Source organism: Arvicanthis niloticus, chromosome 6 (assembly GCF_011762505.2).
Source record: "Arvicanthis niloticus isolate mArvNil1 chromosome 6, mArvNil1.pat.X, whole genome shotgun sequence".
Taxonomy (NCBI): Eukaryota; Metazoa; Chordata; class Mammalia; order Rodentia; family Muridae; genus Arvicanthis; species Arvicanthis niloticus.
This window is the reverse complement of record NC_047663.1, coordinates 7676209-7703711: the sequence shown is the minus strand read 5'-3', so window position 1 is coordinate 7703711 and position 27503 is coordinate 7676209. Positions and strand designations below refer to the sequence as shown.

The window sequence follows — 27503 nt, the reverse complement described above, 5'->3', positions numbered from 1 at the left end:
TTTGCACAAAGATCTCCCCACACAGCTAGGGAGCATCTCGACCTATCTCAGGCAGCTCTGGGCATTCACCCTGCATCAGTGTTGAGCAGCAGAGCAGGAACGGAAAATGCATCTCCTGCGATTTCCAGGGAAGATGTTTCCTACCGTTCATCCAGGCTCCTCATCCTCCCCACCCATGGCCTACTCCACCCACTCACACTGTTCTCTACCCTGCCCAGGGTACGGAATGACAAGGAACGCCAGAGTTGAAGATCGTCCTCACACTGGAAACCTAAGTGGTTCCTAGGGTAGAAATCACCGTACCTCACTGCCCTTTCCCTCTTGGGAGTGACTCAGCAAGAAGCTGGAAGACACAGACACACATCTAGCCCTGCATCTTGAAGCTGAAGTAGGACGTATAGCCTTACGCTGTGTGTATAGGAGATGTTTACTAGCGCTAGTCAGAGGGACAAGCGCTAAAAAGACGTTTGTTGTCATTCTGGGTCAAAGAAGTGCAAGACGACTTCATCTATGGCCCATTTTCCACAGAACAGATCAACCAGAACTTTGAAAGATTCAGCAACACATTCAGATATTGACAATGGGAAAGGGCGCTCTCCCCTTTACCAGTGGGATTGTAAACCAATTCAACTTCCGCGGAGGGCAGTTTGGCACCTTCTGCCAATGTGCAGAGATTCAAAGCCCTAGACATCCCTCTCTAGAAGAGAGGCATGGACTTCTGTGAGAATGTTTGGGGACTGGGCTGGGTGGTGTTTTCTTAAGAATGGTAAAGGGTGGGAGGTTCCACCCTTGGGCTACGTAATCCCACTAGGGAATGCGATTGACAGACAGAGGAATTAGAACTGCTGGGGTCTGAATATAGAACCAAGTTCTAGAAACTTAATGAACCAGGAAAGCAAACAAGTTAGGTACTGGAGGAGAACAGGGCTGTCAGGCTTTGGGTCCCAGGGACTCTGCTGTCAAAGAGTCTTGTCTGCTGGGTGTTGTAAGAGCGTCTCTGGGTCTCTGGATGGGTACTCAGGAAACTGATTGCATCGGTTTTTCAAGAGTCAGTATTTTGGTGACATAGCAGACATTGTTATAGCATTAAAATGTTGACACTGTAACCTGGGAGCTGTAACCTGGAAGTGCCTCAATGAGTTGGTCTCAGCAACAGAAAAGCAGACTAAATGTTGGAAAACTAGTTTGATGGCCTGGGGAGAAGAAAGGACCCAATAAGTAACACATTTGCAGTACAACCTGAGAACCAGTTTGGACCCTCAGGGCTCAGTGGGCTCCTACCTGAGTGACTCTGGGCAAATCCCTAGCCAGCTGTGCTACAGTCTGAAAGTCGTGGCTCCCCAGGGTCACACATTGAAACCTAACCCCTAATGAGATAGTATTAAGAAGTAGAGTATTAGCCAGGCAGTGGTGGCACACGCCTTTAATCCCAGCACTTGGGAGGCAGAGGCAGGAGGATTTCTGAGTTCAAGGCCAGCCTGGTCTACAGAGTGAGTTCCAGAATAGCTATACAGAGAAACCCTGTCTCAAAAAACAACAACAACAAAAAACAGAAAACAGAAAACAAAAAACAAACAAACAAACAAACAAAAAAGAGGAGAGAGGTGGCTCAGGGTGGCTCAGTGGGTAAGTACTTGCCTCATAAGCCTGGTGACCCAAGTTCAATGCTCAGAATCCATGTAAAGAAGAAAACCAACTCTTCAGAGTGTTCCCTTGACCTTCATACGTGTGGCATGGCACACACAAACACAGACACACACACCACAATACACTAATAATAATAATAATAATAATAATAATAATAGTAATAGTTCTGTTTTGACTTGTTTTAAGAAAAAAGAGGTAGGCTGGAGAGACGGCTCATCAGTTACATGCACCTACTGTTCTTGTAGAGAACCCAGGTTCTACTCACAAAACTCACACGGTGACTCGTCACCACCTGAAGGTTTAATTCCAGGGGGTTTGATCTCTCTTCTGGCCACATACATACACATAAATAAATGATTTTAAAAAAGTTTTAAAGACCAAAAGAGGCCTGAGGAATACCTGTTCTCCACTTTCTATACAGAGATGTGAGAAGACACCATCTGTGAAATCGGAAGTCCTCATAAGCTACTGAATCAGTGGGCACCTTGATCTAAGACTTCCGGCCCCCAGAAATGGCCCCTTTACCTTCATGTTGTTTATAAATCGTCTGAGCTGAGATCTTTTGTCCTGGTATCTTGAATGAGCAAACCCAGGCTTTCCATAGCTCTAGTTGTAAGACAGAATAGTAATGACAGACCACAGGGCTGTGTGGGACAGCAGGACCTAAGGACACAGCTGCCCAGAGGTGCTCACAGCCCCGGCTGCGGCTGCCGGCTGTTGTGGAATGAGGGGAAATTCTGTGCACTCACTGGAGCATGTTTTTTGCATGTCAGCCTGCCAGGGTGCCCGCAGATACCCTTTTTTTGCCTGTTCCTGCTTTTGCTGTTTCTTCTTGCCCTGAGCTGGAAGCCTATGGTTGACGATGAGAATCTTCAAGCATGCTTCCTCCTTATTTAATTAAGGCAGGGTCTCTCCATCAAACCAAGAGCTCACTATATGCCAATCTTACTCAGGGGATCTCCTGTCTCCACCTTCCCAAACTGAAATCACAGGCTTGCTGCTCTGCTCGCCAAGCATTTACAGGAGTTCTGGGGATCCAAAAACGCTCCCGTCCTTGTGCTTGTACACTTTACTTTAAAGCTTTTAAGCACCAAGTCTTCGCTTCGCCTCTGTCATAAATTTTTTTAAAGATTTGTTTATTTTATGTATATGAGTACACTGTAGCTGTCTTCAGACACACCAGAAGAGGGCATCGGATCCCATTACAGATGGTTGTGAGCCACCATATGGTTGCCGGGAATTGAACTCAGGACCTCTGGAAGAGCAGTGAGTGTAAGCGCTGAGCCATCTTTCCAGCCCCCATAATTGGTTTGTTTGACACAGGGTCTTTGTGTAATCAGGGCCGTGGCAGTCCTGCTGTTAACTCCTGAGTGCTGGAGTCAAAGGTATTCGCTACCACTCTGGGCTTGAGACCTTGCACAGGGACCCCAGCCAGCCCTGAGGTGAGTAGGGAAGACAGAGGAATGTCAGCATCTAGTTCTTTTGCCTTTTCTCACCCTCTCAGCAGCTTAAATATTCTAATATTTGTTTTGCCCGAAGATTGCACTCAAATAGATATGGGTAATGGAGAGAAACAGGCTCAAAAGAGATAGGAACCTTTCTTTCTTCTTCTACTCCAGTAGCCAGGGTTGAATGCTGAGCCCCAGGCTGTATCTCATTCTTTAAAGGGGGTTGGGAGTGGGGGTGGAGAGATGGCTCAGTGGTTAGAGCACAGGCAGTTCTTGCAGAGGTCTGTTGTTCAGTCTCCAGCATCCACAGGGCAGCTCACAATGATCTGTAACATTAGCTCCAGGGGACCCAGCGATATTTTCTGGCCTTTGTGAGCACTGCATACATGTGGTACACACACACACACATACATACAGGCAAAACACCTACACACATAAAAATTAAGGAAAGGCTTGGGTGTCAACTTTCTGGGTACTTAAACAGACATCTGTGATGACCAGGGGCAGAAATTAAAATTTTATTTTCTTTCTAAAAAATATTTTTAGAAGTCACTTAAATATGTGGCACACATTTAATTCCAGCACCCAGGAGGCAGATGCAGGCAGATATCTGTGAGTTTGAGGTCAGCCTAGTCTACATAGTGAGTTCTAGGACAGCCAGGGCTACACAGTGAGACTCTGTTTCAAAAATCAAATATATGTGTATTTTTATCATTATTAAATTTATTTATATTATTTTATATGTTATGTGTTTTGTCCACATGGATGTATGTGTACCACTTGCATGCATGCCCTTAGAGGTCAGAAGATGGTTCTGAGCTACCATGTAGGTGCTAGGATCTGAACTCAGATCCTTTACAAGATCAACAAAAGTTTTTAACTGCTGGGCCATCTCTCCAGTCCAAGAACTTAAATTTTTAATTTTTATCAAACATAGCGCTACAACTGACTTAGATTATTCGTGGCAAAATATATAAGGCCATTTATTACAAACAAAAATAAGAAGAAAAGTCAGAAAAACTAAATTTCTATCTTTAAACATTATTGTTTTGCTCTGTGTGTGTGGTGTTTTGCTTGTATGTATGTTTGTATAAAGGTGTCAGATCCCCTGGAATCGGAGTTATGGTTGTGAGCTAGAAATGGAGATTTTTCTAGAAAGTTCAGGAATGGCCATTCACCTGCTTCTGGTAGAAAAGGATGTATTCCACCCGAGGACCGTGAAAAATGCAAATTTGCTTTCTTCTACTTATTTGGTGTTGGTCCGTGTTTATAAAGAGACTCAGACTAATAAACGCTCTGCTAGTTTGCCATGCAAAGTTAGCATTGGGGTTTTGACAGCAAGATTGGTGGCAGTCCTTTTCGGAGCCTGGAAAATGTGCCTGCCTTTTCTCTCGTCCAGCAACTCGTCTGGAACTGCTGCTCCCACAGATGCTGTGGAGTGAAACCTGTCTTGTGATTGTCAGGTTAGAGTGCAATGTCTCCAATTCTCTGTTGAGAGGAATATATATATATATATATATATTAAACTTACATTTCAGATGCCATCCCCTTTCCCTATTTCCCCTCCCTAGAAAACCCCTATCCCATGCCCCCTTTTCCTTTTTGCTTTTATACATTTTTTAAAAATGTTAATCAAAGGCTTTATAAGTTTGGTAATGCTCAGTCAGAAGTGTAACCCAATACCCAACCTAGATATATAAACTATCTTTGACTGGTGGAGACACGTGGACATCTGCCTCCATGCCCCCCCTCCTTCTCTCTCTTTCTCTCTCTCATCACCTAGCTTCACCCTTCCTGTTAAAATAAAACTTTTCTCTCAAAATGCAATTAGAGCATAGTTATTCCTAATTGTACCAGTGAGGTACAAGATAGTCCTAATACCCAGTCCATCATTTTGTTGACTAACCAGAGAGAGGAGTCTTTAAGAGGGACTGGGAACAGCTGGTTCTTCTGGGCTTGCTAGAGTTCCCACCAGAGGTCCCACCAGAGGTCTCACCAGAGGTCCCACCAGAGGTCCCACCAGAAGTTCCACCAGCTTTCTTACTGGCACTGAACCCAATGTCCTTGCCCTTTGCTCTGGGAAGACTCTTCCGCACTGACCATCCTTGCAAGCCAAGGCCTCCCTGGAGGTGGTCACACAGTGTCAGTGTAAGATCGGGGTAAACTGCATTCGGTGGCACTAGCTTATATATATATATAATCCAACAATTTAGGAAGCTGAGGCAGGAGGATCATGAGATCAAGATCATCCTACAGATCAAGTTCAGGGCTGATCTGGGCTATGAGAGATACTTCTGAGAGAAGGTATCTGCATGTTGTACTTGCGGGGCTAGGTGATCCACTTGGGGAGATGAAAACATTCCAGGACAGCCAATCTCGGGGTCATCAGCAGCAGGCAAAGCCTGGGGTGATGGACTTGCTCCTCGCAGTTTACTCTTAGGTCCGGACAAAGAACCCGACTTCCTTGGGTCCTTTTTACTTTCTTACTGGTTGTTGATGGTGGTGGGGTTTTGTTTGTTTGTTTCGGTTGGTTGGTTGGTTTTGGTTTATTTTTGTTTATAGATAGGATCTCAAACTTGTTATATAACTATATTCTGATCCTGCTACCTCCACTTCCCCGAGTGCTTAGGTAAGCGTTTATGCAATCCTAGGAATGGATCCCGGGGCTTCATGCAGACAAGCATGTACTCCTCACACAGAGCTGCAGCCACGACCCCTTCTGCTTACTTGTAAACTAGCTACTGTGTTCGGACCTGCTCACTGAATTATTGCTATATGCAGATGACTAATCATAGGGAATTTCTGAAAAGAGACTGCCCCAACCAGCGGTCCTCAACCTTCTAAAAGCTGCAACCCTTTAATACACTTCCTCGTGTTATGGTGAAACCCCCACCACCACCATAAAATTATTTCATTGCTACTTCATAACTCTTATGTCATAATGTAATTTTTTTTTTTTCTTCACGAGAGGGTTTCTCTGGGTAACACCCCTGGCTGTCTTGGGATTCACTTTATAGACCAGGTTGGCCTTGAAGACACAGAGATCTGACTGCCTCTGCCTCCTGAGTGCTGGGATTAAGGGTGTATGCCACCAAGCCTGGCTATGAATCTTAATGTAAACATCTAATATTCAAGGTATCTGATATGCAGTCCCCAAAGGGGTCGAGACCCACAGGTTGAGAACTGCTGTCTCAAACTAAATCTGGAGTTTCAGCGGGGGAGAAGAGTGAGTTAAAGGGAACAGCTTCTCTTACCGTCAATAAATTCTAATTGGGTTTCAAACTTTAAAACAGGTCTGAATTCCTTTTATGATTTAAAAGTAGTGTAGGGCTAGGGATGTGTCTTCTGTGCCTTGCAGACCGGAGGTCCTGGGATCCATCTCCAATTCCGAAAGCAAACCATACCAGACAGCAGTTTGTAAGTATTCACAGCTTCCAGCCCGCTAAAGCGTTTGGTTCCTTATTCTTCTAAGCTTGCTTGGCTCAGGATTTATCAAACTGATTTCACAGCAGATTCCCCATGTCCTGGAAATCAGAGGGTGCCAGTGAACAGGGATGAGGACCTGGGTGGGAGGAGAGCCGTAGGGTTCTAGTAGAACTCCTTGTTGGGGAGGGGTAATGGCTCGTCTCTCCCCGCTCCTGGCCTCCCGGGTATGGGCATATGCTGCTTCCTGGCAAACTGGCCAGACCAGCCTGCAGGCCGGCCTTGTGGTGCCAGAGAAAGAGACGGGGCAGAACAGAGTACTCAGCACAGGACGCATTTTTAAAAATATATTAATAATCAATGGCTAGGGCAGTAACTCACGACAGTAAGGGGGCTGGGCACCATAGCATCCTCCCCAGGAGCCAGCTGCAGCCGGGGTTCTGGGGACGTTGATGGCTCAGCAGGAGCTGTGGCCAGCCTGCGCCAGCACTGCACTCAAAGACACAGCCAGAGCTGGCACACTTCACTGGGCAGGGAAGAGTGGGGCCTCGTGCCTAAGCACTTGTTTATTTGGTGATTGAAGCCAGAAGCAGGTAAACTGGATGCTCAGATTATCCTGCGAAGAGCAGGCCCTCCCCTTCCTCAGAACCCCTGCCAGCTCTGGAAAGCGGCGGGAGTCACAACCCACAGAGAACCCAGGACACCCCAAGCAAGAAAAGGGACCAAGTAAGGAGATCGCTGTTGCTCCTAAGCAGACAACCCTGGCCAACCGTCTTTGACCAATAACAGGAGAACGGCCTCTTCCGTAAACCTTCCTTTTCCTGGAGTGGGAAGAGAAGACTGGAGGGGGGAGGGGAGTGCCAGACAGCCACTTGAACCAGGTCACACTAAGACGGAGGAGATCGGGTTACAGCCCGGCTCAGTCTCGGGCCGGGGAATTTAACTTCTGTGGGGAGGCTCTGCGCTCAGTTTGGAGCGGTGGTGGGGGGTGGGGAATTCCTGTGTGATGGTAGTGAACAAGTCTCCTCCTGTCTTCTTGGGGTGTGGGATTGGGGTAAACAGTTGTTTTGTGTTCGTTCCTGCCTGGAGGACGAGAGGTGCCCGGGTACCCAGAGGCAGGCTCAGGGCAGGGGTGAAGTCAAGGACACCTTGGCTCCTAGCTGGGCTCTAGTCCTGAATAAATCCTGACACCAAAACATCCTGATTGTAAACAGGAATCTCTTACACTCTTCTTTCTGCCCAACAGAAGTCCATGCTGGAACCATCTGATGCAGAAGACAGCCTAAAAGCCTGGCAAATGCCCTTATCCAGGGCGGCCAAACTTTCTGTAAAGGGCCAGAGAGCAAGGATATTTAACTTCACAGTCACGTGATCTCCATCGCTGCTGGGTCCTGTAGGCGTGAAAGCAGAGGAGTCAGTAGTAAATAAACCCACAGGGCTGTGTGCTAAGAAAACTTTGTAAGAACAAATGGGCAGGGCTGGACAGAGGTCTCAGCGGTTAAGAGTATTTACTGACTGCTCTTCCAGAAAACCTGGGTTCAATTCCCAACACCCACATGGCAGTTTACAACAGTCTGTAACTCCAGTTCCAGGGAATCCAACACAGATGTACACACAGGCCAAATACCAATGCACGTTAAATAAATAAATAAATAAATAAATACGTAAAAAAAAAAAAAAACAAAAAAAAACATCCGTACGACCAACAGAATCACAAAAAACAGAGACATGATTTGCACTGGGCTCTGAGAGCCCAGAGGTTGAGAATATAATATCTTGAAAGCACATACCACTATACCTGATACATAGGAACGCAGGGCTAACCTGTGGTTGTGACTAGTAGCTTGCTCAATGGGCCTGTCCCACATACTAGGAAGGGTTTTTTTTTTGTTTGTTTTTTTTTTTTTTTTTTTTTTTTTTTGTGGTGTTGGGAATCTTGAATCCAGGGCCTCATACATGCAAGACAAGTGTTCTACATTTGTTTTTAATTGAAAAATTGAAATAATGCTTGGTTATTTAGCCCAGCCTGAACTCAACTTTATGACAATATGTCTGTCTCAGCCCTTAGAGTGGCTGGAATTTTTTTTTTTTTTTTTTTTTTTTTTTTTTTTTGAGACAGGGTTTCTCTGTATAGCCCTGGCTGTCCTGGAACTCACTCTGTAGACCAGGCTGGCCTGGAACTCAGAAATCTGCCTGCCTCTGCCTCCCAAGTGCTGGGATTAAAGGTGTGCGCCACCACTGCCCAACTTATAAATATTTCTATTTGTGGCAGACATGAATTCATGTGATGCCACAGAACAGCTTGCAGTAGCTGGCTCTCTTCTTTATCATCCTGGGGATTGAACTCAGATCATCAGGCTTGGCAGCAAGTTCTTCCCTCTCCCCCCCCCCCACCCCAACCATCTCACTAGCCCCAGCCTTTTTATTTAATATGCATGACCTTGCTAAGAGGCAGCGGTCTTGTTTCTTACTTGCAGAGGAGGAAATTCAGGTTTAGGGAAGTGGTAAATTGTCCAAAAGCACACATTGTTAACACTAATCAAAGGAGAACCTCGAATGCTGATACAGAAGAGTGAAGAACCTGGGGCCGGGGCTGCAGACAATGGGCAAATTGATAGCTTGCAGAGGCTGGGAGCTCAATTGTCTTTAAGCCGTTGTGTGCTCAGCTGGGGGAGAGAGTCCTGCTAGTCCCTCCGGGGTGGAAAGACCTTAGGGTATTAATGGGATGAATGCCTAGAGGCTGTATATGAAGTGTGGCTCTGCGGTCCTTGCTGTGTTTGAGTATCTGCTGTTTCTTCTTGAAGTCAGGGTCTTGTTATTTAGGCCAGACAGCCGAAGTCCTGTACCGCCACACCCTTACTGGCATCTGAATCTTGATAAATGTAACTAAGTATCAAGATAAGATTTTGATGGACACTGGGGTGTGGTGGCACACACCTGTAATCCCAGCATCTGGGGGCTGAGGCCAGATGGATCATGAGTTCGAGGCCAGCCTGCACTACACAGGGAGGCCTTACCTGATAAAAGAGTGGCTAGCTACAGAACTTAGGCCTACACAGCTGTCCAGCAGAGAAAAGGGCAATGTCCAGCGTTTTTTCTATTCAGGCTATTCCCATATCCCCCACCAAAGCCAGGGCTTCCTTGTTGCCGTAACAACAGCTCTGATAAGCTGGGCAGCTCAGGAGACTTGGGAAAGGCCTGGGTGATGCTTATCTCTTAAATCATCAGACTCCACTTCCCTCTGGCACTGATCGATCCACAGAGATAGGAAGTCCCTTCCGGTGCCTCCTTCAACCTGGACTGACGTGGGTGCCTTCCATCAGAATGTGGCCAATGCCAACACTAGGCACATCTGTATCTCCTTGAAGACTAACAATTTCTAGCTATTCTTGTAACTGAGACATTTAGAAGTCTGGACTCTACTGTTGGGCAGAGGCCATGGGGAGAAGCCCCAAGCTGGCATCTAGTCCATCCAAATAAGTTGGACCTTCAGATGACCACAGCCTGCAAATCCATAGGGACCTAAGGAAGAGCCAATCTGTTGAGCCAACTTATATATATAACTGTCAGACAGAAATAAATCAATGAGGCTGGAGTCTTAGCTCAGGGGAAGATTATCTGCCATGGATCTGATCCTCAGTATTATAGAAACCAGGCATAGTGACTTTGCAAAGCCAGCACTCAAGAAGCAGAGGCAGGAGTTTTAGGAGACCAAGGTCATCCTCAACCATATGTGGATCTGGAGGCCAGCCTGGGTTACATAAGCATTCGTCTTACTAAATAACTAGATATTATTGTCTTAAGGCACTAAGTCTGGGGTGGCTTGCTTATATATCAACCGCCGGAATCACGTGGAAGATTTATTATTTATCTCTTTGCCATCCTTGCTCACTGATCTCTTGGGAGCCAGGAGGCACGACAACGCATTCATGTGACTCCTTAGACGCTTGACCCAGTCTTGTTCTTCTGAGCATTGTGGGCCAGCTGTGGCTACAGAGAAGAGTGGCTGGGTGGCCTTGCTCCTCCTTGGACTTCTCAGGAAGCTCATTGAAACCCACAAATATTTGTAGAGCAGCCGAGCTACTCAGGCCCTCTGAGGAGTCAAAGAGGCTGACAATACCTTTTATTTGAAGAACATCAAACAGCTCTCTGAGCACTCTTAACTCGGCTAAGCTCACTCCACCCATGACAACCAGCGCAGGGGGCAGGCAGCAAAGCTGCTTTGTTATCAGGCAGGAAATGACATCACAGGCTCCACAGTCAAAAGATCCAGAGCCAGGTTGTGAGGCGACTATTTGCAGGTCTCTCTTGTGCAACATCCTAGTTATCCCCAGGCCATCCCGGAGAGCAGTTTTAGACCTGGTCAGGCCTGTTTTTATCAGGTCAAAGGAGCAAAACCAGGAGGCAAAAGCACAGATTTGGGCGGCAGTGAGCGATGGTCTGGGTACCGGCATCATATCTGGGACTCCATAGTGGGTCAGGTAATGTTTGTAATTAATTGGTGGTAGTTACTGAACTCTTTCAGGCCTCAGTCTTCTCATCTGTGAAATGGAGGCTGTAATGGCTATTCCTGGTTGTCAGCTTGACCATATCTGGAATGAACTACAATCCAGAATTGGAGGGCTCACCTGTGATCCTGACCTTGAGGCTGAAAGACACAAGTTTCTGACCTGGATCTTGGCATGGAGGTCTTGAGGCACAGTGGCTATGAAAAGCTTAGGCCCAGGCAAGGTAGTACACTTCTTTAATCCCAGGAGACTAAAGGGAGGAGATCTCTGAGTTCAAGGTCAGCCTGGGACAAAACAAGTCCCAGATTCAGGCATGGTGATACACATTTTAATCTGAGCCACACCTTCTGCTGGAGACCTACAAAGGACACTGGAAGAAGGAAGAGTCACTCTTCTTTGCCTGCTTGCATTTACTTGCCAGTATGTCTGTTGGAATCTACTTCTACAGAAGACCAGCTGAGACAACCAGCCTCCTGGGACTGAGCAACTACTAGATTCTCGGACTCCCATTCACAGCTGACCATTGTTGGGGAGATGGACTGCAGACTGTAAGTCATCACAATAAATTCCCTCAATATAGAGAGACATTCCATAAGTTTTCTGTGACTCTAGAGAACCCTGACTAATACAGAGGTGAACTGTCGAGAACTCTTGTGAGCCTGAGAGAAACGGCCGGCTCTGGGACTGAACTGATTGCACAGAAGAACTGATCCTCTGCAAGGACAGAACACCCGCTGTCCGTAGATGATGAAGACATGATCTGGAGTGGGGGGGGAGGAGGTAGGAAGGGAACAAGACAACTTAACCTGTGCTTCCCCCAGCCCACTGGCACCAGAAGCTGCTTTCTGCTTCTGTATTTCCACACCTGGCCAGGTAGGTAGGTGTTGTGTTTGGAGAAGAGTTACTGAATGTCAGAGCAAGGGTCTGGACAGTGTGTCTTGGAGAGATGCTGGAACTCTACCCAAGACAGAACATTGAGGAAACTAGTGGTTTCAGGAACCCATAGGGAAGCATGGACCAGAGAGATGTTAGCCAGACCAGGCTACCCTTTCCCCAGAAGGGGTTGTATAACATCTAGCGGGGTTTGGAAGTGTAGCTCAGTTGGTAGCCAGCTTGCCTAGCATGCACAAAACCTTGGGTTGGAATCCTAGCATAAAAAACCCAGGTGCTGAGCCTAAAGAGACGGCTCAGTGGTTAAGGGCACTTGCTGCTCTTGCAGAGGACCCAGGTTTAGTACCTGGCACCCACATACATGGTGGCGCACAACTATCTGTAACTCAAGTTACAGTGGATCTGACGCCCTCTTCTGGACTCTATGGGCACTGCATACACATGGGGCACATATACATGCAGGCAAACACACACATAAGATCAAAATAAGTAAATCTTTCAAAATAAATAAATAAAGAGAAACCCAACTAGGTAGAGTGGCACACACCTGCAGTACCAGCATTCTAGATGTGGAGGCAGAGACCTGGCAATGGTGGCACATGCCTTTAATCCCAGCTCTCAGGAGGCAGAGTGAGTTCTAGAGCAACCAGGGCTCTACAGAGAAAACTCTATCTTCAAAAAACCAAAAAAGCGGGGTAGAAGGGAGGGGAGTGGAGGCAGTTAAGATCAGAAGTTCAGTGCAGTTCAAGGCCAGCCTGGGCTACATGAGAGCCAATGCGCTGCTGGAAAGAGAACCCTGAGATGGAGAGTAGGCCTAGAGCTGCTCTTCCAAGGCCAAGAGGGGTTCTCCTGGATCACATTTCATCACCAAAGCAGGTCCAAGGACAGGGAAGTTGCAGACCTGCTGTTTGCAGGCCTGGTTAGGGAATGGCCCAGTGAGCAAGGCAACTGTTTTGAAATGCAATCTGGTATTTGCAAAAGGGCTGTTGGGAGTAAATCTCTCCTGTTCAACTGCTCTGTGCTGGCTACTTCAGGGTAAGCATAAAAGTGACCTTCAGCAAGCCTCAGGCCTGCGTGGAAGAACTGACCACACTCCGTTCTTGTCTAAGTCTGAGGCTCCTGCTTACCACTTAAGAGCAGGAAACGGCTGGTGAACTGACTGAGGCCAAGGTGGCAGGGTTTGTCCAGAGGCAGGAAAGCTCAGCAGCAAGTGTCATTTGCTTCTGGGATCCCTACTAAAAACTGGATGCAAAGAGCCCCCGGGTGTGCTCCCAGCTTTCCGGTGACTCCTCCCAGCCAGGTATGCCTGGAAAATATGAAGAAAGGTCACTGGGTATGGCTGTCTCTGAATCGTCATTAGGGAACTAAATCAGTGCTTCTCAACCTTCCTAACGCTGCGACCTGATAATACAGTTCCCCATGTTGTGGTGACCCCCAACCATAAAGTTCTTTTCATTGCTTCTTCATAACTGTAATCTTGCTACTGTTACGAATTGTGGTATAAATATCTGTGTTTTCTGATGGTCTTAGGAAACCCTGTGAAAGGTCCTTAGACCCCACCAAAGGGGTTGCGACCCACTGCTTGGGAACTGCTGTGTAATTTGTCCCCAGCCCCTGGCGTGTGTCCCTGTGCCTGACATGGTGTGCATGTTGGGGTCAGGGGATCCTTGTGTGCAGTCAGTTCTCTCTCTCTCTCTCTCTCTGCGTTTACATCAGCTCTGGGGAACAAATTCAGGTTGTGAGGCATTCAAAGCCATGCCCTTACTCACTCACTGGTCCACGTCCCAGGCCTGATAACAGCTTTTGATAACTAGAAAAACGTTTTTATGAAGGTTTGCACTTGGCCCCAATCCCCATTCTGCTTTCTGCCATGCTCATGAGTACGTGATGTCAGATGTCAGAAGGAAAAAAAAAGGCTAGGTGGATTCATGTCTCTCCACAGTGTCAGAATTTATTAAATGAATTTAGGAACTATGTCACTTTCATTGGCTTCCATTTGTTGAGGAGCCCCCAGTTTGCCTGCATAGCTGGTCATTGGCAACAATAGTTCCTTTATTCCAGTTTTAATTATTAATATTATATTAATTCTTAGATCACAGATCACATATGCACAGCAATGATAATTCATATATATCAAATGGGTGTGCGTGCATAGGTGTATATGTGCATGCACCCGAGTGCTTGTGTGTGTTCGTGTGCATAGGTGTGTGTGTGTGTGTGTGTGTGTGTATGTGTGTGTGTGTGTGTAACACAGTGGCTACAGAAGGGCGGAGCTCCTAAAGATTTCAAGGCTGTGGTGAGAAGTGAGAGAGGCAGAGAGCTGCTATGGAGAGAGGCGCTGGTGTGGATGGGACATGATGGAAAAACTCAGAGCCTACCTTCTGGGTCATGGGTTAAGGCAGCCCTGGAGGTCGAGCTGAGCCACAGAGGCAAAGTGCAGAACTTTGTCCAGGCAGATGGATGGACAGGCAGATGGACAGCCACTTGATTAGGTCACATCTGCTGTAGGGACTGAGCTGAACTAAAGCCCAGGGACAATTATGTCTCTGTTGATTCCTTCATGCACACCCCATGTTCAGATGACCTGTGGTGAGAGCCATTAGCACTGAAGTGTTTGATGTCTTCCTCCTTAAGGCTCCCAGTGACAACGCTGTGGCCTTCCTGGGTCGGGAGTGTTTGGTAAGTTCTTAGCCTGGTTATTCTGATTTTTTTAAATTATATTTTTATTATATTTATTTGTGTGTGTGTGTGTGTGTGTGTGTGTGTGTGTGTGTGTTCCCACAGAGGCCAGAAGAAGATCTCAGAGCTGGAGTTACCAAAGGTTGTGAGCCACCATGTGAGGGCTGAGAACTGAACCCAGGTCCTCTGGAAGAGCAGCCCCTGATCTTAACATCTTAACCTCTGAGCCATCTTTCCAATCTTTCCATTTAAAAAATATTTATTTCTTTTTCATGTGTGTGTGTTTGAGGAGGCCTTAGGAAGGCATTAGATCCCCTAGAGCTGGAGTTCAGATACTTGTGAGCCACCCAACATGGGTGCTGGAAACAGAACTCAGGTCCTCTGGAAGAGTTAATATGCGCTCTTAACCACTACGCCATTTCCCCAGCCCTTATTTTTTTTAATTAATTAATTAATTAATTAAAAATTTGGGACAGGGTCTCACTATGTATCCTTGGCTGTCCAAGAACTCTCTGTGTAAACCAGGCTGTCCTTGAACTTACAGAGTGTCACCTGTCTCTACCTCCCAAGTGCTGGGATTGAAGGCTTACACAACTACACCCAGCCTGGTATGATTCTAACATGCCCAAGTGGGCTGGGAGAGCCCCTTGGCTGCAACACCGGGCCCTATTGATTGGCTGTCAAGGGGCGTATCCACTTGCTTTCTCACCAGTCACCCGTGCTCCTCCCAAAGCTGCATCCTGAGTTGAAGAGGATGACCTTCTTCAGTAGAGGAGAATCAGTTTGGGGTCAAGCATACACAAGCAGCTGCATCCTCCTGCTAGGACATCTAAACACACTCTGAATAAGCCCCTGTGCCCATGTGTTTCCAATCTCCCCTGACAGGTCTGTAGAAAGAACCTTCTTAAGTCTGTGTCTCACAGGTGGTAGTATCTATATACTCAACATTCGACATCAACCCGCTTCTATATCTACACAAATGATGTTCTGTAAAATTTGCCTAGGGCAAAGCACAATATGGAGTCACTTAGCCAGCAGGGCACAGCTTGATCTCCTCAGTTCCCTTCTACGGGCTTCCTACTGCAAACCACCAAGGGCTTCTCACTTCTGGACTTTTCCCAGCCAATTTGGTGGTGGTGGTGGGATGATTGTGGTGAGAATTTTGGTTTCTTTAAAGACACAGAAATATTATAAGAATGTGTTTTCATTTTTAATCCAGGTGTGGGGTATGGGGCTGCTTTATTTAGCAGCTGACTACAAGTTGCCCCGTGCTCTAGCAGGGGCGTGGTTTTGCCAGCTGCGGGTAGCTTCTGCAATTGTGTGACATTTGGAATTCTGGGGACTTTTCAGAAGGTACATACATGCTAGAGCTCTGAGAGAAGGGACAGGTTGGCCGGCTGGTGTTTGGGAGCTTTTGGTCACAGATCATCAAGCAGTTGTGTGTAAACATGAAAAGAAGAAACCAGACTTCCTGATGGGGAAGATCAAGCTCGCCCCAAAGAACTCAATGCCCCTAATCAGCAGGAAGTATTCTAATGATATCATCATTCTCTTTCCCCTCCATTCCCCCCCCCACACTAGTTGAAAGGGTGGAGGAAGAGGGGAGGAGAAGGGTGGAAGAAAAAGAAACCCACAAAGAAGCCCAAAGTCAGGCTCCAGGTGAGTCTCTTATTTCCTCTGGAGAGTTCTTTTCCCCATCAAAACTGTTTCCAGGACTACTCCTGTTTAATGGGATTGTCTTCCCTCCACACACCACTCAATCAGCCTGTGGTTTTGTTCACCTTGTCAGCTCTCTCTACCCCACAACAGACACAACCCAGGAAAGAATTTAATTTGGGGCTGACAGAGGGTTGGAGTCCGTGATGGTAGAACAAAGACATGGCAGCAGAAGCATCTGAGAGCTTACATCTTGATCCTCAAAGTAGAGAGAGACACTTGAAACCTCAAAGCCTTCCCCCAATGACATACCTCCTTCCACAAGGCCACACCTCCTTCCACAAGGCCACACCTCCTAATCCTTCCCAAACAGTTCCACCAATGTGGACCAAATATTCACACATACGAGTCTAAAGGAGCCATTCTTATTAAAACTACCACACAATGTTAGTATCCAAGATGGACTTGTATCTAAGAGGATGCAACCTTAAGAGATCTCAGTCACCTGTGCCCTCAATAAACGAGAGGTTCTGATTGGATAGGTTTAGGTGGGTTCAGAAATCTAGTCTTGGGCTGGTGAGAAGGTCCAGTGGGCAAAGGTGCTTGCCACCAAGTCTGAAAACTTGAGTTGGATCCCCAGAAATCACATGGTAGAAAGAACAACTCTTGCAAGTTATCTTCTGCCCTCCACACTGCCGGAAAAATGTAAGTCAAGTGGTGGCACACACCTTTAATCCTAGCTCTTGGGAGGCAGAGGCAGGAGGATCTCTGAGTTTGAGGCCAGCCTGGCCTACAAAGAAAGTTCCAGGACAACCAGAGCTACACAGAGAAACCCTGTCTCAAAAAAACCAAACCCCAGAAATAGATAGTCTCACACACACACACACACACACACACGTCTGTAACTCTAGCTGCAAGGGGATCCAACACATTTGTCCTTGATGGGCACTCATGTGTGAGCGCGCGAGTGTGTGTGTGTGTGTGTATGAAGGCATATATATATATATATATATATATATATATATATATATATATTCTATGTAGCCCTGACTACCTGACTGCCTGGATGAACTTGCTCTGTAGACAAGGCTGGTCTTGAACTCAGAGATGCTTCTGCCTCTGCCTCCCAAGAGCTAGGATTAAAACAATGAGCCACCACTGCTCAATTTAAGATATATTTAAAAAATTATTTTTAATTATGCATGTGTTTGTGTGTGCTATGTACACATGAGTTACAGACAGTTGTAGCTGCTCAAAGTGAGAACTAGGAACCAATCTTGTGTCCTCTCCAAGAGCAGTTTATGAGCCATTTCTCCATTCCCAGAAGTCTATAGTCTTAATCAGCTCCTAGGCGACAGAGGTGTGCCTTGTATTTCAAGGAACAATGTTTTTTTGTTGTTGTTGTTTTGAAACAGGGTCTCACTATGTAGTCCTGGCTGTCTTGGAATTCACTTTGTAGACAAGGCTAGTCTTGAACCCTTGGACACACAGATCTACCTGCCTGTGCCTCTGGAGTGCTGAGACTAAAGTCATGTGCCACCACAGCCAGCCAAGGAAGGATGTTGTCTTAGTTAGGGTTTTACAGCTGTGATCACACACCATGACCAAGGCAACTCTTATAGGACAACATTTAATTGGGGCTGGCTTACAGGTTCAGAGGTTCAGTCCATCATCATCAAGGTGGGAGCATGGTGCAGGAGGGCTGAGAGTTCTACATCTTCATCTGAAGGCTGCTAGCAGAGTACTGGCTTCCATGTGGGTCTCATTGCCTACCCCCACAGTGACACACTTCCTCCAACAAGGCCACACCTCCTAATATCACCACTCCCTGGGCTAAGCATATACAAACCACTACAGGTGTGTTTAACTGGGATGATGTCAGAGAGCACTGGAGAGAACCTAGGGAAAGGTGAGAGGCAGGAGACCCAACACACCAACCTTCTGTTCTTAAGAAAAGTTTTAAAATAATGTTGATTTATCAATTGCATGCATGCTTGTGCCAGGTGCATATGTGAGGACAACTTTTGGGAGATGATCCTTGTCCTTAGCCTTGGTGAGCAGCCAAGCACCTTTCTGTACCCCCTGAGCCATCTCAGGGGCCCAACGTCCTAGTCTTTAATCATCACAGAGATAAAGAAAAGACCTCCATCTGGGGAGGAACAGACAAAAGTGGGATTGGTGCCTGGGGTTGGGTTGAGAGCTCACCCAGGGGCACACTCTGATGGATGGAAAGCTCATAGAGCTTGCAGGGATGGCAGAGAAACCCAAAGACCACACAACTTGCTCATCTGTAAAATGGGTGACAGCCCCTGCCTCTGGGGACCGCTGTGGAAGTGTGGCAGAGCCGTTGACCTAGGGAACCACTGCCTTTGGGAGCTCTGAGACCCCAAATTGTCTCCCCAATACTCGGCAATACCGTGAGAAAGAAGCTCCAAAAACAGAAAGGAGCTGGGTCCTCAGTGTGCAGCTTCGGAACGGATCGTGCTGCTTAACAGATCGTGCTGCTTGGCTGACTTCTCCCAGTCGGCCTCCGTTGGGAACCCATCCTCCATTCTCCCTTCTGTTCATCTTCCATTCATCTGCTGTAGTCCAAGGAGTGGCCAACCTGGTGGGACCCGGAGGCAGCATCTTTCTCCCTGTGTTTTGCCTGTCTTGCCTTCCTTTGCTCCCAGATGTTGCCATCTGTCCTTTACTTGATGCTACCTTACCCAAACAAACAAAACACTCATTTATGTTTTACTAGGTATGAGTGTTTGCCTGCCTGTGTGTATGCACACCACGTGTATGCCTGGTGCTCATGGAAGCCACATGAGATCACCAGAAGAGCCTCTCAACTGAAGACAATAGAGGGTTGTGAGCTGCCTGTGGGTGCTGAGAACCGAACCTTGGTCCTTTGTAAGAGCAGCCAGTGTTCTTAACCACTGAGCCATCTCTCCAGTCCTGACTTTATTTTGTTCCTTTGTTTTGAGACTGGGTCTCATTGAATAGTCAGTCCTTGCTGGTCTGGGACTCCAATGTAGACCCAGCTGGCCTTGAACTTACAGAGATCTGCTTGTCTTTGCCTTTGAGCGCTGGGGATTATGGCATGTGCCACCACACCCAGCCTTGACCCTACTATTTCCTAAGGCCAGTGTGCATCTTTTGGGGGTGTGGATATCAAGCAGAGTCCCAGGGACTTGGTGGTCAAAAAGTGGCCTAAATCATCTGTTTCAAAGCAAATGACACAATCAGTTCTGAGGCTGTGTGTTTGTGTACCACGCCCCCCTGCCCCTCGAATAAATAAATAAAAATAGATAAATACAGTAAGAATATTTAAAAAGCAAGGACCTTTGAGGAAATCGGTCACTGGATTTAACCTGTAGGGATGGCTTCAGAAGGCCCATGAATGGGTTAATTTTGTAAAAAAATAGGGCAGATATGAGGACTAAGTGTAAGACTTGGGGTTGAGGGGGGAGGGAAGAACCATGGGCCCTGTGAGTGACATCAAGAAAGCTGGCTGCTGAGCCCAGAACTGAACACAGGCTGCCCACTCCTGCCAGGTCCCGTTTTAGCAAGACCACAATTGCTTTTAGGACCCTCAGACCTGCCATCAGTGGTTCTGTGCTTGTTTAATGCCTGAACTCTGCCTTATCATCATCAGGGAGGAGACCAGCCTAGAAACCAAGGGAGCTGAAGTTTCACCGGCTGCCCAGCCCCATCACACTCCCAGAATAGCGCACTGGTTCCCGGCAGCCAGAGCCACACCGCAACTGGGGCTTCCGGTGAAAGAGACAGTCAAGCTCCGGTAGCAGTGGGAACAGCTGGCCCTAAACACAGCCCTGAAGCCAGCTGGCTGGCCCCTCCCTGCCTTGCCCAGCCTTGTCCTGCCCTGCCCTGCCCTGCTGGAAATACCATTTTTGGTGAGTGCAGGCAGGACCAGAAGTCTGAGCTGGGTTCAAGAGTATTGGTGGCTTCAGATTCCAGATCGGGGAGTGAGTAGTGACTGGGACTTTTAAAAGTTTTTGCTGAGCTGGCGGTGAGAGGCTGAGACAAGAGAATTGTCATGAATTTGAGGCCCGTCTGGACTATAGGATGAAACCCTAGCCAGCCACCACCAACAACAACAAAATAAGGGGCTGTAGGTGTGCCTCAGTCAGCAGAGTGCTTCTTCAGAAAGCATGGGGCCCTGGGTTCATCCCTAGCATGGAATAAACCAGCTGTGGTGGAGCCCTCCTGTAATCTCAGCTCACGGAGGTGGAGGCAGGAGGATCAGAAATCAAGGTCACCCTTCGATACACAGCCAATAGCCAATCCAAGGCTGGACTGGGTTACCTGAGACCTCTGTTTTAAAAATCAATCAAACAAACACAGTAACTAAAATAAGGCTTTGCTTTGTGCAGCCTGTCAGTGGCTGGATTAGCTGCAGAAGAGCCTTGTCGGTGGTGGCTACAGAGGCTGAACTGCCAGATGGCCTCAAGCTGTAGAGTTGAAGTGACCACTGGGAACAAGGGCCACCAGCAGAAAATGGGAACAGGCTGTGGCTGGCTTCTGAAGGTGAACGGAGAGCACTTGGGCACACCCTGCGGGCTTGCCAGCAGGTGTGTTCTACAGCCCTGGTAGCCTCCTCAGGCCCTGTGCAGATCTCTCATCTAATAATTCCCTTTAGAAAGGTTAACCGAAGCCTCATTGTGTAAGCACAAAGATGAACCGGGCACACCGCTCCTTGGTTGCGGACACGTGTACATAAACAACCTTACTTTAAGCGGAAGATGGTAAGGCTATGCGGGAGTTGGGGTTCAGGGTACCAGACGAGCAGAATCAAAGGCTAAAAACGGTTATAACTCATGGCTGGTTTTAACCTCTATGAATCTCTAACAATCTATAAAATAGAGACAATAATATCTGCCTTGTGGAATGCTACGCTACCTACCTTTAATAACACCTGGCTTGTGAAATCTATTTATCATTTGGATAGCTACACGATTGTAAGCTTCATTTGTGCCAAAGACAGAAACGGTTTAATGCTATGTAGAGGTAAACTGTCGCAGGTATTGTATTATCAACCAGGCTTCCTCTCCAAGCGCATCAGCCCCAGGGCCAGGGAGCCAGAGTCCTGGTTACTGGGTTCTTGTAGACTCCAAGCTCCCCGCCCCCAACATCATCCCTTCACAGAAGGCTGACAGCCTCCTACAGCCCTGGACAATCAATCCAATCAATCTGCCCATAGTTAATGCCTCCGCTTAGATGTGTACCATTCTATGCCAGGGGCTGCTGGGAAGAAGAGCTTTGGAATCTAGAATCCATTCCCAGCAGAGACTATCAGAGAACATGGAGGCAAGACATCTGTGCATAAGATATCACTAACAATATAGTCCGGTGGAGAGAGAGATGAGATTCAGATAGTTGGGGAGGTCATCTCAAAAACAACCCTAAAAATTAACAACGTAAAGAGTAAAGCCGGAGTAGTGGCCACACCTGTAATCTCAGAACTCAGGAGACAGAGAAAGGCAAGAGGGACAGGAGTTCAAGGTCGTCTTTGGTTACTTATAGAATGTGCGGCCAGCCAGGCTAAGCAAAATCCACAACCAACCAATTGAAAAAAACAAACTATAAAAATAGAAGATTCCTCTGTGTGTGTGTGTTGCCCAGGAAAAGGACTCTTGGTGTTACCAGCATTCCTTACAGAAGAATCCCCAGAGCTTCAAGGAGAGGGATAGAGGGAGGGAGGGGTAGGGGTGTGGTGTGGTGGGCTGGTGGGGGGATGAGCAGGGGGAATGCTCTCTGACAGGCTGAGAGGAGGGGGAAGACATCCTGGATTGAGAATGGAGGCTGGTGGGAGTGAGCCAAAGGAAGGCCAGTGTGGGAGGCTGATTCAGGCCTCTCTGGCTGGAGTGGCGACTTCCTGTGGGGAAGATTGGAAAGCTCTTCCTTGAGCACAGGCCAGAGGGACTGAAAGTACAGATACAGGAATTAATTTGGATTTTGACTTAGTGGCCCCTGGAGCCATTTTCAGCTTGGATCAGAGTTGGTGGCTATCCCTCACTAGGTGGGACTCTGCGGGATGACAGCGAGGTTGTGAGCAGTGCAGTAGGTTTGGAGGGTTAGGGATCAGCCACCAAGTATGCTCACCCTTGAAAGGATCTCAGATTGAGGTGACCCTAAGGTGAGGGGAGCGGAACACAGCATGGCCACACGTTTCTGTCTTGGTTTTGGAAAGGCTGGGTTAGTTGATTGTCTTGAATGTCTAGACTTGGATTTGAGGCCTGGTTTTAGGATGCGCTAGGTCTGTTGATGAGGACTGGCCAGACCCATATGAACACCTTAGAAAAGCCTATTTTCCTTCCCTTGGGGGAGTTGGTCACTGGTGTTGAGCCACTGAGCTGTAGAGGGGCCAGCGGGAGGTTGACACAAGACAGGGGAGGCACAGGTTTCGTGGAAGGGTTCAGTGTCAGGTGACATTCCGGCAGGCTCTACCCAAAGCCTGCTTCCGGGTACAATTCCTGAGAGATTAGCCATGGGCAGCCAGCAGTGAGGAGTGAATGGTTTTTGATTTCTTAGGATCCTGGCTTCCAGCTTTGTAAAGTGGCTGCCACAGGTAGTAGGAACACTCTGAAATAACCCAGCTGTCTGTTCAGCAGGAAGCCCCTAGGAGCTCAAGGGGAAAGGAGCCAGCAGTATACTGCTCGGGGCAGTAATGGTTAATACAGGCTCAATAAACAGGGAGAGGTTTCCCAGTAGCTGTGGGACTCCCAGCCAACCCCCAATTCCACCACACAGGGTTCCCGGCCCCACTCTCAGCAGTATGATATAGCTGGCCTGTCTTTCCTTATTTTCCTCCCCCCACACCTTTTTTTACTCTTCTCTTCTTTCTTGGGGTGGGTGGATAAGACATGGTCTCATGTAGCCCAGGCTAGCCTCTAACCCAATATGTATAGTTAAGGAAGAATGCATGATCTCCTCTTCCACCCCTTCTTTCTCTTGATAGGGTTACAGGATGTGACACCATGCCTGACTTTGAAAGACTGTAATCCATCAGGACCCTTGATCTCTAAGTCAGGGCTGGCCTTTCCTGTCTCCCTTGTGAGATTCTACACATTGTGGTCCAGGATCCCTGTGCTTGGGATAGACTACAGGTTCCTTCTTAGGAACAGGTAATGAATGACCTGTATAGTATATATGGGTTGACTATATCCAAAATGGGTTATCAGGTTTCTACCCTGGGCTTCTAATATGGAGCCCTGCTCTCTGTGTTAGGGCAGGCTAACCTCTCCAGCAGGTACGAGGCTTTCCTATTTCTCAGGAAGCTGTAACACTGCTGGTGCAAAGCAGGTAAGGCACGACTTGTAAGGTCACTGGTGTGAGGGGAAGGTCTGTGGTGATTTGCACAGAGTGGGCAAATTCAAGTTCAGAAGCATCCACTAAAAGCACCTACTGTGTGTCAGGCTGTATGTCAGATGCTAGGACCAGAAAAATCCCTGCTCTTTAATAAAAGGTATTGTTTAGTAGGGAAGACAATTTAGAAGGTTAATGAAAACACACTAGAATAAATTATAAATAAATGAATGTAGAGTAGGCTCTGTGTGGACAAGGCAACTCAGGAGGGCTCGCTCCTTAAAAAGATATTTCTAAGATTTATTTATTTTATAACCGTTTCACCTGCATGCGTTGGCTATATGCTCACCACATGCACGCCTGGCCCCTGAGGAGATCTGAGAGGCTCTGAGAGGCAGCTCTGCTTGGCTGTGAGCCACCATGTGGGTGCTGGAAACTGAACCTGGGTCCACTGCAAGATCGACAAGACTCTTAAATGCTGAACCATCTCTTGAGCCCTCTTAAGATAGTCCTTTCTGAGCCAGGCGTGGTGGTGCACGTCTTTAATCCCAGCACTTGGGAGGCAGAGGCAGGGGGATTTCTGAGTTCAGGGTCAGCTTGAACTCTACAGAGTGAGTTGCAGGATGGCCAGGGCTGTTACACAGACAAACCCTAAGACCCGGCCATCTGGGGGAACCGAGGAAGGCTTCTGAGAGGCAGAGACATGGAGGCAGGGTGGAGTTTAGAGAAATTTTTGCTCAGACAGAGACAGGGGGTAGAAGAAACAAAGCTTGAAGAGGGACAAATTAGCACAAACCAGCGCTCAGCTGGGCACAGCCAGCAAGCCTTCCCTAGTGATGCTGAAAAGGGGGGTTATCCACTGCTGGAGAAGCAGCTTCATCCAGTGTGTGCTTCCGGAACAATTACCTGCCTTATGGCTCAGAAGGCTGGACCATCACACTGGGGGTGGGGGGTGGGGGGGAGTCTGGCCTCAGACCTGTCTGTAAGCGCTAATGTGTGTGTGTGTGGAACATTTTAGACATGTTGTATTTGTGTGTGTATGTGTGTGGGGGGAGTTATCACTCTCATTTTCCAAAAGAGGAAAGTGAGTGGGTCAGAGGGGTGAAATGACTTGGTCTGTCACACAGCTGGTGGGTGGCATTTCTAAGACTCCAGGACCAAGGGCCCCTGGCAGCTCAAAGATGGGCCAACTGAATAAAGATGGTGTCAGCCTGCCTTTCAGCAGAAACTCAAGTGCAGAGAGCAAATGAAGCAGACATTGGGTTCAATCAGGGTGAGAGGCACCAGGGATTTTAGATAGATGTTCCTATGACTGGAGTCAGAGAGGGTCCACAGAACTTTCACCCAGTCCCCAACTCTTTCTCCCAAGACCTAAGCAGAGCACAGCAGGGATCTCAGAGAAGCAGAGGTGGGAGCCATCTGCCCAGAGGAATTTGCTTTGTCCTTTGAAGGCAGATTTTGTTACAGAAGGGGGCCTTAGTGAACAGGGAAGAGCAAAGAATTCTCAGACACTGGCCTCCTTTCTAGTGCCAGCTGCCTCACTAAGGCTAGCTGAGGGCAGAGCTCAGCCCCCGTGGGACAGTCCCTTTTAAATGACTCCCAGTGGGTGATCAGGCACCCGATAGATAACCCTGCCTGGTGGAAAGCAAGGGCTAAGACTGGTAGTTTAGTTTTGAGACAGAATCTTATGTAGTTCAGGGTGGTCTTGGGATGACCTTGAGTTCCCTATCCTCCTGCCTCTTCCTCCCAAGAGTTAGAGCTACAGGTGTGCGCCACGAAGCAGGGCAAACCAATCATAGTTTTGGAGACTGTAGGGAAAAGAGAAGACAGAAAATTGAGATGGTTTAGAGGGTCCTGCCACTTACCACCCCCCCCCCCCAGCTGGCTTTTCACAGATGCCAAAAAGCCCTCAGCGCATAGTTAGGCATCAGTCACCTAGTTAATGAAAAGCAGGTAGCGTCCAGGGAGACTTATTCTGTGCACTTAGGTCTAACCAGTCTGTTTGCCTTTCTAGCTAGCGTGGGCACTAACTGCCTGCTCCAGTCAAGCCTTGACACCTGAGCATTGGATCCCTAACCTTGGGCTGGGAGGTGAACTTAGGAATGGGAGCGCGGGTACCCAGCAGCAGCCACCCACTGAAATAGTTCGAACTTTGTTTGCCACGTTGCCCAGACCTGACAGAAACTGCAAGGCACAGGAAAGGATTCAGGGTTCTAGAAAGTCTGGGCCCCACAAGCTCCCTCCCCAACCCCGCAACTCCCCTTAAGCAAACATTCCTCCTAGAGACAGAAAAGAGCAGAGTGGTGCTCGAAGGGGAGGAACCCGCCTAAGGTTTATCGCTCCGGCAACTCCGGGTGATTCATTTGAGTTTAGACTCCAGGTTGTCATAGATGGAGGTACGCAAACACACAGCCGGGGAGGTACGGGTCACTAGCTCCCTGCCCTCCTCCACCTGGCTATCCCCTCGCCTGTGACCAGCTGCCTCCCCTCCCCCTCGCGGGCGCCCAGGATTGAGCAAACACGCCCTGCCGCCTGCCCTGCCACGAGCTGGCTCCGACCGAGCTCCTGGCGATCCCCCAGGCAACTCAGGCGTCACGAGAACCCGCACCCTGAGACCCGACTCCCTGCCCTCCCCCAGAGTCCCCAGGGCTCCAGTCAGGCCCAACAACCTCTCCCTTGCTCTTGCGTCTTGTCCCCTCCGGGGATACAGAGCAATGCAACCAGACCCACTCAATGCTCCAAAGACAGCGCAGCACACTCCCGCGGGATCCCATGTCCCCAGAGAAAGTGGCCGGGGGGGGGGGGGGGGGGGGAAATCTCTTGTTTACTGGGCCAGAGAGGCCTCAGCTGGGACTCGCTTCCCTATTTCTGCGGTTTCTTTTCCGCAGATTCCTGGGGCTGGAGGAGAAAGGGTGGATCCACCCAGGCAGAGAGTGGGGGTGTGGTTCAGGGGAATCTGAATTCGTGGAAAGGTCTCCGGACTTCGGCAGAGGCCGCACTCGGAGTTAGCAACAACGTGGCCAGGAGCGCACAGACCACAGGGATCCTGTTAAACACTACCTCGGGGAACTAAACTGAGAAGGCTAATTAGGACAGGTCACCACAGGGAACCGGGACGCGGGGAGGGGAGCCCGCGATGTAAGAAACTCGGGCGTGGGGTAGTCAGGCCGACAAAGACGCTGGCCAACAGTCCGCAGGAGTTCTGGACTCAGTCCACAGAATTAGGGGCGTGCGCCGTGGCATTCCCTCGTGATCTTGGAGACTGGGTTCTCCGGGTAGGATCACGCAGGAAAGAGGCGGACGCTCCGTGTGTGCTGTGTCCACGTGTGCAAGCTCGCGAGGGGAGGGGGCGCAGAAGCCGTGACAAAGACGGACTTTGTGTCTTAGTGTGTTCCTCGCTCCAGCCGGGAGCAGCGAACTGTGCCAGGCATGTGTCTCATGGGAAAGCCAGGACGAAAGTGACAAAGGTTGGGTGTCTGTCACGGGGAGACGCGCCAAGGTGGCCACCGTGCGTCTCTGGGTGCGTGTGATCGCTGGGAGATGTAGCCCAGGGGTGTACTGGACTGCACCCCGAACCGCTTTCGGGAGAGAAAGGCGAGTCCCGAAAGTGAGTACGCGCAAGTGCGCGCGCGCCCGCGTGCGGGGGCGTGGCAGTAAACAGCAACAACCCACCCGTCAGTTTGGCTAGAAACTCGAATCTCCCTTCCCAACCCGAAAGTGCGTTTCGGCCGAGCCTGGAGGTGAGTCGGAGGGGGCAGGGCCGGGCGCGCTTTGTTACTGGGGATTAGGATTGCTTGTACCTGGAGGGCTGCTGGCCCCGGAGGAGCGCCCGGAATGGAGGTGATGTCACGGTGATGCAGCCCGGCCCACCCTGGCCGAGAGAGGGGAGCGCTGTGCCTGGGAGGCGGGCGGGAGAGCGAACCACTAAGCGCGCCCAGCT

At 48.6% G+C, this 27503-nt stretch overlaps 1 protein-coding gene and 1 long non-coding RNA gene across 6 annotated transcripts in view; one reads left to right on the top strand and one right to left on the bottom strand.

Moving 5' to 3' along the window:
- Window positions 1–4661: 4661 nt before the first annotated feature.
- On the bottom strand, window positions 4662–27502 carry LOC143442616 (uncharacterized). 3 transcript variants are annotated; one of them, XR_013110926.1, is made up of 4 exons: window positions 27364–27502; window positions 13045–13223; window positions 6900–7909; window positions 4662–6619 (listed from the first exon to the last, which is right to left on the bottom strand). It is a non-coding gene; the product is annotated as an uncharacterized LOC143442616 (long non-coding RNA). The 3 variants fall into 3 exon arrangements; XR_013110927.1 differs by lacking the exon at window positions 4662–6619 and having other exon boundaries at window positions 6853–7909; window positions 10639–13223; XR_013110925.1 differs by lacking the exon at window positions 4662–6619 and having other exon boundaries at window positions 6853–7909.
- The window catches only part of Gprc5c (G protein-coupled receptor class C group 5 member C), a 28435-nt gene continuing 27928 nt past the window's right edge, over window positions 26997–27503 (top strand). For 2 of the 3 annotated variants that reach the window (XM_034507673.2, XM_076935510.1), the window contains exon 1: window positions 26997–27303. The gene's annotated coding sequence lies outside the window, so the exon portion shown is untranslated. The other variant, XM_076935511.1, reaches the window with a different exon arrangement.